This window comes from Ursus americanus, chromosome 24, assembly GCF_024610735.1.
Source record: "Ursus americanus isolate L20-20 chromosome 24, mUrsAme1.1.p, whole genome shotgun sequence".
NCBI lineage: Eukaryota > Metazoa > Chordata > Mammalia > Carnivora > Ursidae > Ursus > Ursus americanus.
The window spans coordinates 34,342,022-34,357,452 of NC_142150.1; positions in this window are offsets into that span (position 1 = coordinate 34,342,022).

Consider the following 15,431-nt stretch of genomic DNA (forward strand, 5'->3'; position numbering starts at 1 on the left):
ACATTATACTCAATGAAGAAATAGGAAAGTTTTTCCACTAAGATCATGAACAAGACAACATTGCACACTCTCACCACCTTTACTCAACATAGTACTAGAAGTCCTAGCTATAGTAATTAGACAAGAAAAAGAAATAAAAGGCATCCAAACTGGAATGGAAGAAATAAAATTGTCACTTTTTGCTGATTAAATGCTTTTATATTTAGAAAATCCCCAAGAGTCCATCAAAAAACCATACAATCCAGCAATTCCACTTCTGTGTAGCTACCTAAAGGAAATGAAAACAGTTTTGAGGAGATATCTGTACTCCCATGTTCATTGCAGCATTATTCACAATAGCTAAAATAGGTATAGAAACACCTAATTAACCATTAAGAGACAAATGGATAAAAAGATGTGGTGTAGGGGCTCCTGGGTGGCTCAGTCAGTTAAGCGGCCAACTCTTGATTTCTGCTCAGGTCATGACCTCTTGGTCCTGGGCTCAAGTCCAGCATAGGGCTCTTTGCTCAGTGGGGGGTCTGCTTGAGGATTCTCTCTCTCCCTCTGCCTCTGGGCCTCCCGCTGCTCATGCTCTCTCTAAATTAATTAATTGATTAGTTCTTTTAAAAAATGTGGCATATGTACACAATGGAACATTATTCAGCCATGAGGAAAGAGAATATCCTGACATATCCAACAACATGGATGGACTACTATTTTATTCATGCATAGTATAATGAATATAGATAAAATGCTATACTATAATTATGTAAAATGATAAATAACACTGAAATGGCAATCATATTACAATATATAAATGTATCAGGTTAACAGAATGTACATCTTAAACTTATACACTATATGTCAGATTCATTCAATAAAATAAATCAATAAATAAGCCAAGTGTAGAGATGTGTATAAGGTAAACTTTCCTTTACATTATTTGTAAAAGTGCGCACATATGTACAAATATGCATGCTTTTCTATGCAGAGAAAAATCTCTTGATAAGAAATCTCTTGATAGGAAACTGGAATGGATGGGAAATTTACATTTATTTATATTTTCATTATGCAATGTAAATTTTGCACTACTCACAATCATACTTTAAAAGTGGAAAATAACAAACCTTTGAAATTATTTGGGGAGGAATACTTAAATTCAATTAGCCAAGGTATAAGTACATCATTAGTTTTTGATATAATGTTCAATGATTCATTAGCTGTATATAGACATTCATATTTCATTAATTTAAAAAAGAATATGAAAAGTTTGTATTGCATGTACGAACTGACTAAGGAATTACATCCAAATCTACTATTTTATCCATGTCTTTACCTCTATACCTCATAATTTAACTGTCTTCCTAAAGTTGTCCATAAATAAATGTAAAATGTAAGCCACCAGCCGTAAAGCAAAAAATTTACTTCTTTAGAAAATGTATATGTATTTCAACACAAATCATACAAGTGTTGATAGAGATAGTCCTAGCTTGAAGTGGCTTCTGATTGTTGATGTCCCACCTTGTCCCACCATCTTCAATTCACTACTGCATAATCCCTCTTGTGCCCACCATTTAATCCCTGGGATAAAGCCAAGAGGTACAGTTATAAAGCTGATACTGCTACCTTGATAAATAAAATATAATACCTTATCCTAATATTCCCAGCTATTTACTCGAGTCATATTTGTAGTTTCTCCTGACCTAGAAACACTAATTTAAAATGAGCCTTGGCCACTTACTCATTGGGCACCCCTACTACATCATGGAATTGCTTCTCCAATTACTAGCCAGGAAGAAAGAGGCTTAAAATCATAACTCCGAATGAACTTCAGGCACTTCAGAAAGTGTGGTGTGTACACTGCTTCCCTCCATTACACTGGGTAGTGTGGCAGACTCTGTTGTGCTCCGCGCTTACCAGCCAACTTTCACTGTCACCACCTCCATTTCTTTATCTGAGGATTTCTCTTCCTACTACTTTTCTACTACTCAGCAAGCCAGAAGTGCCCCCCAAAAATTAAGACTCCCTGGGAGCAGTTTTCAACCAAAGACTGATTCGAGAAAATGAAGCAAATAGAATAAAAAACAGATGGGACCAAAAAAAAAACAAAAACAAAAAACAGATGGGACAACAGGAAAACAAAAAGCAAGATGGTAGATTTAAACTCAAGCATATCAATAATCACTCTACATCTAAATACCCTTAATTAAAAGGTAAAGTTGATATTGTGAATAAAGCATGATCAACAATATGCCTCCTAGGAGAAACCCACTTTAAATATGCAAACACAAATAGTTTAATATTGAAAGGCTGGAGAAAGATAAGCTTGCCAATACTAAGGAAGGGATAGGTGGTGCAGCTCTCTCACATCAGACCAAACATATGTTAGAGCAAAGAAAATTACTAAGATAAAGAACGTAAGTTCATAATGATAATGGGGTCAATTTATCAAGAAGATATGACAACTCTATACATTTATGCACTTGATAACATAGCTTCAATTTACGTAAAGCAAACACCAATATAACTGTAAGGAAAAACAAATAAGCCCACAGTTAATGTTGGGGATTTCAACATTGTTCTCTCAGTCATTGATACAATAAGTAGACAAGATATCAGTAAGAATATACAAGGCTTAGACAACACCATGAACAAAACTTAGCCTTCTAGAACACTCCAGTCAGTAATAGCAGAATACATATTGTTGTTAAATGTACTTAGAATATTTACCAAGATACACCATCATAAAAAGTCTCAAATTTAAAAGAATTCAAGTAATGGAAAGTACATTCTCTGACCTCAATGTAATTGAATCAGAAAGCAATAACAGAAAGATCTTCGGAAAATTCCCAAATATTTGAAAAACAAATATAACACTTCTAAATAAGCTACAAGTAAAATTTTTTTAAATAAATAATGAAAAAAGGTTCAAAATCATTAGCCATCAGGGAAATTCAAATCAAAACCACACTGAGATACCACCTTACACCAGTTAGAATGGCAAAAATTGACAAGGCGGGAAACAACAATTGCTGGAGAGGATGTGGAGAAAGGGGATCCCTCCAACATTGTTGGTGGGAATGCAAGTTGGTACAGCCACTCTGGAAAACAGTGTGGAGGTCCCTTAAAAAGTTAAAAATTGAGCTACCCTATGATCCAGCCATTGCACTACTGGGTATTTACCCCAAAGATACAGACGTAGTGAAGAGAAGGGCCATATGCACCCCAACATTCATAGCAGCATTGTCCACAATAGCTAAATTGTGGAAGGAGCCGAGATGCCCTTCAACAGATGACTGGATTAAGACGATGTGGTCCATATATACAATGGAATATTACTCAGACATCAAAAAGAACGATTTCTCAACATTTGCTGCAATATGGATGGGACTGGAGGAGATAATGTTAAGCGAAATAAGTCAAGCAGAGAAAGACAATTATCATATGGTTTCACTCATTTATGGAACATAAGAAGTAGGAAGATCGGTAGGAGAAGAAAGGGAAGAAGAAAGGGGAGTAAACAGAAGGGGGAATGAACCATGAGAGACTGTGGACTCTGGGAAACAAACTGAGGGCTTCAGAGGGGAGGGGGTGGGGGAATGGGACAGGCGGTGATGGGTATTAAGGAGGGCACGTATTGCATGGTGCACTGGGTGTTATACGCAAGTAATGAATCATGGAACTTTACATCAAAAACTGGGGATGTATTGTATGGTGACTAACATAATATAATAAAAAAATATTATTTAAAAAAAAAAGGAATCCATGGAGCAGCTTTCTAACCCTGGCCAATGACAAGAAAACACCAATGGGTGGCAGTATATTCACATACAAAGAAGCTGGTTGTCTTAATTTCCAGTCTCTTGTAATGTCTTTCTTCTCCAGACTCAAAATCACAGCAGAAAATCTAAAGTCGACATTAATACCCTGCCCACACCACAGTGTCTCCTTTGCCTGTGTATGCTTCAGATATCCCCATTTACAAGCCCTGCTAACAATTCACAACAGAATCTCCTACAGCAGTTTGCTCCTGAAAGCCCTCCTGTTCATTAACTGATGTGCTGAAGCAAGAACTGCCCCTCGGTGGAGCAGTCGGTTAAGCATCTGACTCTTGGTCTGGACTCAGGTCATGATCTCGGGGTCCTGCGATCCAGCCCGAGTCAGGCTCCGTGCTCAGTGGGTAGTCTGCTTGAGATTCTCTCTCTTCCTTTCCCTCTGCCCCTCCCTACCTTCCCCCCACCTCTCTCTCTCTCAAATAAATTAATTAATTTAAAAAAAAAGAATTCAAGGAGCATCACTGCATCTAAAGGTTACCCATTAAATCATTCTAGTGCTTACTGAGTAGAAAATATCACCTTTTGTTTTACAGGCAGTTCATGGGGGTAACTTAAGATGCCTCACTGTTACCCCCCAACCCCTCCCCTTTAACAAATAAAATACTTGAAATAAAAGGAAATTAGGATTGCCCATTCTGAGGGTAAAAGTTTAAGTGAGTGGAAAATAATTAAGAACAAAAATATACAGAGTCACTTTTGAAAGATCTGTCCGGACACTGGACAGAAATAAGATTCGATTACTTCCTTATCTAAAGATAGAGTAAGTCCATTAGTAGAGGGGTTTGCCAGTAATGCAATCATGAAAGAGAAGGAAAGAAAGAAAGAAAGAAAGAAAGAAAGAAAGAAAGAAAGAAAGAAAGAAAGAAAGAAAGAAAGAAAAGAGGGAGGGAGGGAGGGAGGGAGGAAGGGAGTGGGGAAGGGAGGAAGGGAGGAAGGAAGGAGGGAAACCAGCTCTAAAAACAAAGGCTTGGGGCACCTAGGTGGCTCAGTTAAGGGTCTGCCTTCGGCCCAGGTCATGATCCCAGGGTCCTGGGACTGAGCCAGGCATCGGGCTCCCTGATCAGCAGGGCAGTCTGCTTCTTCCACCGCCTCTGCCCCTGCCCCCCCACCCATGCTCACTCTCTCTCTTTCTCTCCCAAGTAAATAAATAAAATCTTAAAAAAAAAAAAAAAGGCTAAATGGGAAGTCTCTATTCAAATGCATTACAGGGGGTAAGGAACTCTGGAGTATCATGCTTGTGGTACCTTAGCCAGATGCCACAAAATATTCAAATTTTAGTCACAAATTCTTGACCCATTTCCATTTCCACCAAGCAAACTTCTAACTAGTACATGGCATCCCACACACCAAAATGTAGATATTCTCCAGGGAGCCTGAATGAATGAGGCCCATGTGAGTTTCACTGTCTATGGAAACCAATACCTAATAATAATATCATAAATTGATAGTCTACTTTATTATTCTCTTGCGAGCTTTTGGGGGCTTTTAGGTATGACTTTCTTGTGATATTCTTTGGCACAAGTCAGAACTCATCAACCCAATGACCCTTCAGACCAAGATTCTATACTCGAAAACCTAACTAGATGCTGGACTACAAGTGCCCAAAGTAAACATTTTAGTGAGATGTATGAGCCACCTCTTAGCTTCCTCTCATGACACCTCAAGTCCATGGATTTAACTTTCAGACATCAACAAACCTTCTTTGGGGAGTATTCAGTTCGTTTACATATATACTCCTGGTTTTTCCTCTGCAGAGATAGAAATAAAAGGTCACCTGGCTATTTCACAGACAATGATGGCTATTAACGTGGCATGTAGCCTCTTCCTCAGCCATATGGGCAGTCAGACAATTGGAGGAAAGCAGAAAAAATACTAAGGTCAATTGCTAAAGTATGTCCCAAAGAGGAGCAAATATGATGTAATATTGTTTTAGGCGAAATAAAATATGATAAATGAAATGAAATGAAAATCTGATATAATCACACATCTATTTGCCTATTCAAATTGTCATGACTCCTCCATTCCATTTGCCAGCTCCTCCCTTCCATTTGCCAAAACAGTGAAAGGTGATTGATCTCACTAATTTCACACAAAGCACTGTCCTTCCTAGTCCAGTATATTTGGATGACTGATTTATCCATGCTTATATGAAATACTTAGCTAAAGGACACTCTAGAGATCATAGAATCCAACTTTTTATTTTAGAAATGAGGAAATGAAGGTCTCACACATGAAACATGACTCATGGTCATGTAACTATGGGTTGACAGATTTCCTGGCTGACTACAGGGGATACTGGTGTCATATTAGAAATGACCTCAATAAAAATAATATTGAGGTTTTATTTGGGGTAAAATTGACCACAACTTAAACAAGTGAGTGATCACTGACCTTTCTAGGTTCCAAAGTGGATTTGTGGTCCCAGTAATCTACAGGATATCATTTTAAGTTTCCATGAAAGTCCCCAGTGCCCCATTTATGAACATTTGCAAACACCTGATCACTTGACTCACCTATAATCTGGCAGTGTCTGACATGCCGTGATTAAAATAGCATTACTTTAGCTTAAGATTTTATCTACCTGTTACATTTGGGATGCAAGTGCATCGGGAAGATACATCACAGGCCAGTCAACCCTCAGTAACTCTTCAAAGTGAAAGAACTCCTTTCTCTCCAAAGAGCTATTTGTTGATTCATTGATGTCTTTGATCACGCGTTAATGAGTACCTGCTCCTATAAGAGACTGTGCTAAGAGTTGGGGGGATTCATGGAAATGAATAAGGCAAGATTGCTGTCCTCACAGATTTCACAGTCTATCAGGGGAAAAGGTGATCTGATAAGATGTGACATGTCACAGCAGTTCTGTGAAACCATGCTCTTGCTGCCACAGAAGACTGAGAACTAATTTTATTTACGGATGGGGGGAGAATTAGGAAGGCTTCTTGGAGCAATCCACAGAAGGTTTTGATGGGAGAATGTCAGAGAAGAATATGAGGGCATTCTATATCTAAGGGGTATGGGCGGGGGGAACAGTGTGAAGGGAAGAGGAGAGGAGAAAAATCAAGAATTTGGTTCCTCAACAGCTGACTTTATCAGTTATCCGTGTGACTTTGGCCAGCTAAACCTAACATTTGCTCCAGACATGAGCTGCAAATATGCATAGACTTTTGATGGAATCATATGCCAAAGTGAATATAAAACTAACATAATGCATCCATTACACATGGCTGGATAATTGAAATGACTCGTGACACTCCAGTAAAGCAGGAAAAAGAAAGCACAGGCAAACATCAAAGAGGTCCACGACTTCAGAGGCAGATCGCAGGCTGCTTCCTCAATCACACACGATGCACTTTTGTATCTGAATCATGAAGTACTAAGATACATGCAGGAGACCTTGGGCTCAGGAGAGCCACAGTCTTCTCCAATGGACTGGGTTTATACCCCTCCACTTGCATAGCAGAAAAATTAGGCTGCGTGAACAAGAGCAATAGAAGAAACCAAGAGAACACAACAGAAACTAAGTGCAAACCCAGCTATCTGTTCTTTAAGAGCAAAGCTAATAAACTGATAGAGATTGCCTACCACACTTCTCTTACACCCCAGCACAGGAATATTGATCACTAGTTAGTTAATTGCATTCTGATTTGGCAAGAGTCTGCACCCTGGCTCCAGTCATCCCTGGAAATAAGCATAAGATTCAACAGGTCAGCTGCTACTAATTCTGTATTTACGCATGGAACCTGCCCTTCCTCAAGCCAGAAGAGGACGATTAAGGGTAAAGTGCTAACAGAACGGTAGGAAAAACATCTTTTGGCTCCATTCCTACCTCTCACCCTTCCATTCTCCCTATTCAAATATTTTCCTTCAGCCCTTGTTGGGCCCAGAAGATGCCTGAAGTTTTGTTGGCCACTGGCTGCAATTGAGCCTGGCACCTGCTCTCCCTTCCGGGGCCAGACTTATTTGCCACTAAAGACATCCAACTAGAACATCCAACTCATGGCTGACCACTGCCAGCTCTGTGGCTGGAGGTAGTGGGTCCCCTCTCCAACCCTCCAGCCTCAAAAACTATGCTGCTCTCAAGCACAAGAAAGCAGTGATTCTCCCTACCACAGGCAAGACCCTTTTGATCTTCTGCAATAAAAGTTAATCAAGTTGAGGGTGGATATTCTGGGCCTTGGCTTCTGATGCAGGGTTGGCCACATAGAAACTTTGGAGCCACTGGTATAAATTGCTTTCCGCTCAGATCGCAGGAAATGCCATGGCGAACTTGCCAATGGTTGAAAAGGAAAGGACTTTGAGTCAAGGTTAGAACATTGGGGCGCCTGGGTGGCACAGCAGTTAAGCGTCTGCCTTCGGCTCAGGGCGTGATCCCAGCGTTCTGGGACCGAGCCCCACATCAGGCTCCTCTGCTATGAGCCTGCTTCTTCCTCTCCCACTCCCCCTGCTTGTGTTCCCTCTCTCGCTGGCTGTCTCTCACTCTCTGTCGAATAAATAAATAAAATATTAAAAAAAAAAAAAAGAACATAAAGCAGGGGCATCTGGTTGGCTCAGTCGGTAGAACATCTGACTCTTAATCCCAGGGTCATGAGTTTAAGTCTCACACTGGAAATGGAGCCTACTTAAAAAAATAAAATAAAATATAAGGAGGGCACGTATCACATGGAGCCCTGGGTGTTATACACAAATAATGACTCATGGAACACTACATCAAAAACTAATGAAGTACTGTATGGTGACTAACATATCATAATAAAAAAATAAAATAAAATATAAATTAAATTAAATAAATAAAGCAGACAGTGAAAATATTCACAAGTCCAGAAATATCTCTGTCTGTGAAGTTTTTTTGTGATGCCTTCTCCTAAGGGCTGTTGATGGACTCAGATCCACTAAAATTGATGTTTCTCTGAAAGACGGACTCACCGTCCTAGAAACATTCAGACGACAAGTAGTCCTCACTTGAGAAACCACCACAGCAGGCCACTGTCCAACCACAAATGGAACAATGCTTAGAAGCTCAGAAGTGAGCCAGCTGAGTTTTTGACGGACAAATACACAGTCATGACTTATTTAAAAAATGCCAAGAGCCAACTGGTTTTTTCCAGTTTCTTGAGAAACAATGGCCAAACATCACTAAGTTTAAAGTGTACAGCGTGACGGTTTCATTTATTATTGTAGAATGATCAGCACCATAGATTTGGCTAACATCCATCTTCTCGTTGAGACACAATATCAAGAAAAGAAGGAAGATAGAAGAAAAGAACTTTTCTCCTTGTGATGAGAACTCTTAGGATTTACCCTCCTAACAACCGTTCTGCACATGGTATAGCAGTGTTAGCTAAGGCACCCTGCTGTTAACAGCCAACTGGTAACTGAATCTGAACTTGACTTGAGAACACAGGGAAACAAATCTCATGCCCAACGGAATGTAGAACTGAGGAAGGAAACTCAGGGAGGGCCCCAGAGAGTGGAGATGAGTGAATGCCATCCCCGCCCCCCAGCAGCCTGGCTGCGGGCTACAGATGCGGGTCCCTGGTTCCCTCCCAGCGCAGCCCTGGCTGCCAAAAGGGAATGGTCAGAGTCACGCAGTGATTTACACTCACCCTCTGCCTACCTGGGAACCCCAGAGGGCATGGACTAAATCCCAGTACTTTAGGGTTAGAGATGGATAGCTAGTGGTTGCTTCACTTCTTGTTCACCTTCCCACTGATAGCAAAGAGCTTGGTCTTAGACAGAAAGACTAAATTCTAATTCTAATTAATTTGCTCCCAAACAAAACTCTTCCCCAGCCTCAAGGTTTACCCAGCGGGGAATGTGATGCCTTTGGCCAGGCTCCACCCAGCAGCAATTCCAGACCATCAAGGCTGAATTTACATTTCAGTAAAAGCGGAGAGGAGCAAGCCGGATACTGGACACCACTCCACAGGAATGCACAGAGCTGGACCAGAGTGAGAGCGTCCTCGAACCTAGATTTACATCCTCCTCTCCGCAGCTTCTCAGCCCAGGCACAGCATTGCTAGTTAGCCCTGGGCCCCCTTTTTCTTTCTCACAGAGAGGAAAGAAAAGTCTGAAGTGGTATGAGCAGACACTTGCAAGAAAAACCGTCAGAGTGGAGGTCGAACTCCCCTTTTCAGGGATCTAGGAGCAGGGAATATAGACGTTATGCGAGCAGCTCATCACACAGAGGACGTGTGGCTTGGGCAGGAGACCACAGAAGGAGAGGCGAGATCAGAGATGGGATGGCAGAACAAGTAGGAAATTTCTAAAGTAGAAAAACAGTGGCTCCTGGAAGCTGTAAGTGCTAGATAATGACAGGACAGGACAGGTGAAGAATATGCACTTTGAACGTGAATTCAATAGGCCTTCAGTAAATGTTTTAAAAACACAATTCCTTCCTTTGAAGAGCTAAAAAAAAAAAAGTTTTAAAAAAAGGAAAAAGGAATAAAAGTGAGATGTTCACCAAAGACGAACGAACACCTATTAACACATGAAAAAATGTGTTAAAACAAAAAGAAATGTTCAAACAGGGAGGCAGCTTCCTGGTACCACTATAGTCCCTGAATGACTAACATGAAATCAAATTTTACGTCAGTAGGAGAATAATGGACATTTATAGCCACGAAAGACCCATTGTCGTTCTGGGGGCTTGTGAGGATGAAGACCTACCTTAAGCTTTACGGCCTTTGGAACATGTATCTCCAAAGGGGACTGAGATCCTCAGGGAGTCTTGCCACTTTACGTTATGCAACCGCCTTTCATTTTCTTATACCACAACTTTTTATCACACTGTCTACATAAGCGGAATCCCTTTGCTAGTGAGTAAGCCTAGTCATCTGCCCATAACTTAGGAAACTTTGTTGTTTTATCTTCGTTGTGAATATGGTAACTCACTCAAAGAGATGAACCCCTTTTTGGACAGAGGTTGGTGTGATTTTAAAAAATGGCCCTATCAAGAAAGCCAGCTTCTAGGTTTGGAGAAAGTAGTGGTTCTCAGGCTGAGAACAGGGCAGCGTGAATGAAAAAGTGGAATATCAAATTTAGTTCGAGCTTACATGTCCACGTACTCTCTACACAAAAGCGGAACTCAACAGAACTGTCTCAGGGGAAAAAATTACTCATCAAATGAGAGATAAACGTAGTGAAGGCTGAAAAGGTGGTTTACTCATCACAAGAGCGTCCACACAGGAAATAAATGCCGCTGGGTAGAAAAATACTTCAGGTGGGAAAGTCAGGAACTTGCAAGTACACAGCCTTAGGTTAGAAATGGTGAGGCTACTGCGAACCCGTCCAGTGTTTACCATCGAGTAAACGTTGGTGGGAGAATTTTAAGAACGGTTTTTCCTTGTTTAACGTAAATTTGATAGAAGAAAGAGTATCATCTGACTTTCCCGCCTATCAATTGGTTTGTGTGTGTGTTTACCTAAATTGAAAAGTGGAAGAGGTTCGTTGTGGAGAAGGTTATGGACCCAGATAAATGTTCCACACAGACAAAATCCAGCTATATGGGATGCCAATGTTTGGCACACTAAGATACGAAGGAAAAAACAAGCTTCTGGGTGTAAGCAGGTAAAGACGACCTAACTCATCTTCTCTGGGGCAACTATGCCGGCTTTGTTGTTAGGCTGGATTTAATGCTCTCCTCTGCTATGTTATTAAGTTCCGGCTTCTGTCTACACTCACTCCTTTGTCTTATCTGGTTTCCTTGTCATATGCCAAAGCCTCCTGAATTTATATGTCCTGTTGAAACCTCTCCCCAAACACAGACTCCAAACATCTACTCGACAAATATTCTTGGATGTTTTATAGGCATATCGAAATTAATACATTCAAAAACAAAACTCCTGATCCTCTCCTCTTAACCCGATCCACCCACAGCCTTCCCTATCCTAATGGTATTTCCATTTTTCTAGACACTCCAGCCAAAAATTTTGAAGTCATCCTGATTTTCCTCCTCCACTTCTACCCCACATCCAATCCATTCACCAACGCTATTGTCTCTACTACAAAATATTTCCATGTCCAATTATTTCCTACAGCCTCGCTTGCTACCACTCTGGTCCACCTATTGATAATTCTTTCACTGGAATTATTGCGACCCTCTCCTACCTGGTGTTTCTGCTTCTTCCTTTCCCCCTGAGTTATGAAATGGAATCTCAGCATAGCAGCTAAATGATCTTTTAAGAAAAGAAGTCAGACCAGGTCAGTCCTCTGCTCGAGACGTCAGCGTCGATTCCCATCTCACCTGGAATAAAACCAAAAGCCCTTTCCATGAGCATGGTCCTTTATTTCTCTTACTTCATTTGAAATTTCTTTTCTCCTGACTCATTACCTTCCAGCCTCACTGGCCTCCTTCTTGTTCCTCCAACACATACTAGAAACAGTCCTAACTTCTACCTGGAAGTCTCTTCTTCCATGTATCCATGTGGCTCACTTCTTTGCCTCCTTCAATTTTTAGTTCAAATTTCATTTATTTGTGAGATGTTTCCCGACCAGATCAACTTTGATTGCACTCCCCCCAACACATTCCCTCTCCCCTCTTTTCTTGCTCTGTCTGAAACAATCATCACCAGTTAAGGTACTATATATTTTGTTTAGTTATTTTACTTATTATCCGACACCCATTCTTGAATATAAGCTTCATGAAGGTGTACATTTTTTCTATCTTTTTTTCTTCTCCTAACCCCCCAACTTCTATTCCCTTGCTTTTTCCCTAGTACCTAGAATAGTGTCTGGCATGTCATTGATACTCAATAAATATTCATTTGTATTTTAATTGCTCTAATTTCTCATGGCACATTCACTCCACCTCTGAATTTGCAATAAATTTCCTGGGGGTAGGTCAAGAGCTTTGAGATTTATAATTCTGGGTCAAAACTAGATGTTCCTTCCCAGCCAATATCCAGCCACTATCCAGGATCCAGAGGCCTGGATAGCTCATGGCTGGCTAACTCACCTATACTGAGACCACCTCACCTATATAGACACACTGAGAAGTTGGGCGATGGGCACTGAGGTTTTACAGTCCTTTTTATGAAAATTTGAGTCCAATGGCCCTTGAAGCCTCCTTAGGGTGCTAATCAAATCCTCCTATAAGACTGGTTACCTCCCAAGATCCCTTGACAAACCAGAATTTTCACCACTTCTCCTCCCCTTCAACTCTGTACACTTGACACAAGCAAATTTGGAAAGAGATGTGATCTGTAGGATGGTGGGTACAGGGTGTTCTCTTAGGCCTAACAGGAGCAATCAGAGGTCAAGTTTGCTTTGAACACTTAGGGACACAGACACCATCTATGGACTGAATTGATAGGTACCCCAGAGCCTTCCCAGACCTTCTGCATGTCTTCTTATAACCCACACCATCATTGCCAGCAACACCAGAGTGAGTCCTTGGAAACAAAGAAGTCACAGTACCCCTCCCATGTAAGAGAGAAGCCCAGAGACGGCCTGCTGATGAAGAAGCCAGAAGCCACCAAATGATGAGAAATGACGAGGTTGGCAGGAAAGTTACTTCAGAGACCAGGATGCCAGAGGACAAGACGAGTTCCCACAGCTCTTGATTCCAAGAGACTCCTCCCATTTCACTCACCATACAGTTTCCTGCAGCCCCTTCCTCGTACCTCAGGAGGCCAACCTGGAGAGAAGCAGAGAGATGAGGCATCCGAAAGACAGGACCTTAAGAGATTCGTTCAATTGTTTCACAGCTCAGACTCAAGTGAATTGGTCCCTGTTACCCAGCAGCATGTGGGCCTTTCAGATGATATCAGCTACAGGAAAAAAATGTTCAAATACACGTTATTTTTACATCTGAATGCAATATATATGGATTCCTCCCTGCTACATTTGTCTTTTGTAATCCAACACCACAGTCTGGATTTCTCAAAGGGATCCTGATGGATCTTCCATCTGGGTCTTCTCTGCCAGGTCAGCCTCTCCAGTCCTGAGGCTTTGCATACTACCCTGGCCATTATTCATTCATTTATTCATTCATTTTTCTTTCAATTGTTACAATAAACGAGGGCAACTGAGGCATAGCAAGAAGGGTCAATTTAGAGATAAAACAGCTGCCACCAGTCCTCAGAGCCATTAACCGTTACCTGCTCTGCGACGTGGGCCATGCCTTAACTTCTCTGAGTCTGTTCCCTTATCTGTAAAACAAAGACAATATACCCAGCTTTCAACTACGGGCATTTGTATTAAATTTAAAAAGTAAATATGAAAGAGATCGATGCATTTCAAAGTGCTCTGTAAACTTAGGACATCGTTATTCTGGGTGCTGAAAAGTACCATCAGTTGATTGCCCACTTATGCTGCTGCAGGGTGCAAATCTGAGCAAAGACACATTTCCTGCCTCAAGCTTTTTATTATTCAATGCAGTCATACCTTAGGCTCATCTGGTTTACCCTCTCCGTCTTGCTCTGGCTTATCAGAAATCCGTTTACTTCATGCTGAGAAAGGAGGTTTAGACAGAGATTTGGTTCCAGTCTCTTACCCCGAAATGAGTTACTGAATCATGTACAGTTCCCTGATCCCTGAGCCACACCTGCATGGAACACTGTTTGCTCGCACGCCAGGTAGGCAAGAAGTGCAACACAGACACGCACACACATACACACACACACGCATGCAGGCGGACTGAAATGGCTCTGCCTCTCCAAACTCCCACCATTGACATTGTTACGCTCTCAAGCGCAAAGCAAAATCTTTGAAGATTCCCTTGCATAATGTTTGCAGTATTGTATATAAATCTCCCAGCTTGTTTACCTCATTAATTCAGTCCCAATCGGTGTAGTGGGAAATTGAAGTGATCAACCAAATAATGAACCCCTGAGAATTTGTTATTGCAGGGCCTGGAATTAGGCAGAGAAGCTGGTGACGCTCAGCAAAGTGGCTAGAAAATAACTCACCTCGCCACCTCATGTTGCTAAAACTACACAGACAGAGAGAAAGAGAGAGAGGGAGAGAGGTATATATAATGTTATATTAACATATATTGACCAAGAGGAAGAGGCTGTAAACAACCAAAAGCATTTATCTGGGGTCTTCGGGATTGCAATCCAGAGAGGCCAAAAATTGAAAGTGTGCTCTGAATTGCAAGCAGGGAGTGCAGGCTTAGAATGGCAAAAACCGCAAGGTTATATAACGTGTTTTGAAGGAATTAAGATTGGTGCTGACAGAGTTGCACTGCCTAAGATGCGATTGGCCATTTAGCTAACGGATGTTCTATTATCTTGCTTTCAGTCCAAAGCAGAAGGATGAGTTCCAGGAGGTGGTCGAGGTGCAGCTGACAGATTGCAATTGACAAAATTCACAAATCCATGGTGTTCCGAAAATTGAAGCAGAAGTGCATTGGTCCTGCTTCCTCAGTATCCTCCCCACCCTATTTTGAATGATGCTCTTAGCAATGCTTACTCCACTTGAGAATCTTATTTCACACATAACTATTGTATTTTATAATTTTATATTCATTTTATATTTATTTATTTTAATTATATTGAACTAAAATTTAAATTAAAAAATTAAAAATTAAAAAATTAATTAAAACCCAGTGTATTGTATACACTGGAAATTAAGCATGAGGATAAGCCTCCCGTAGACCCCACCATGCTTGGG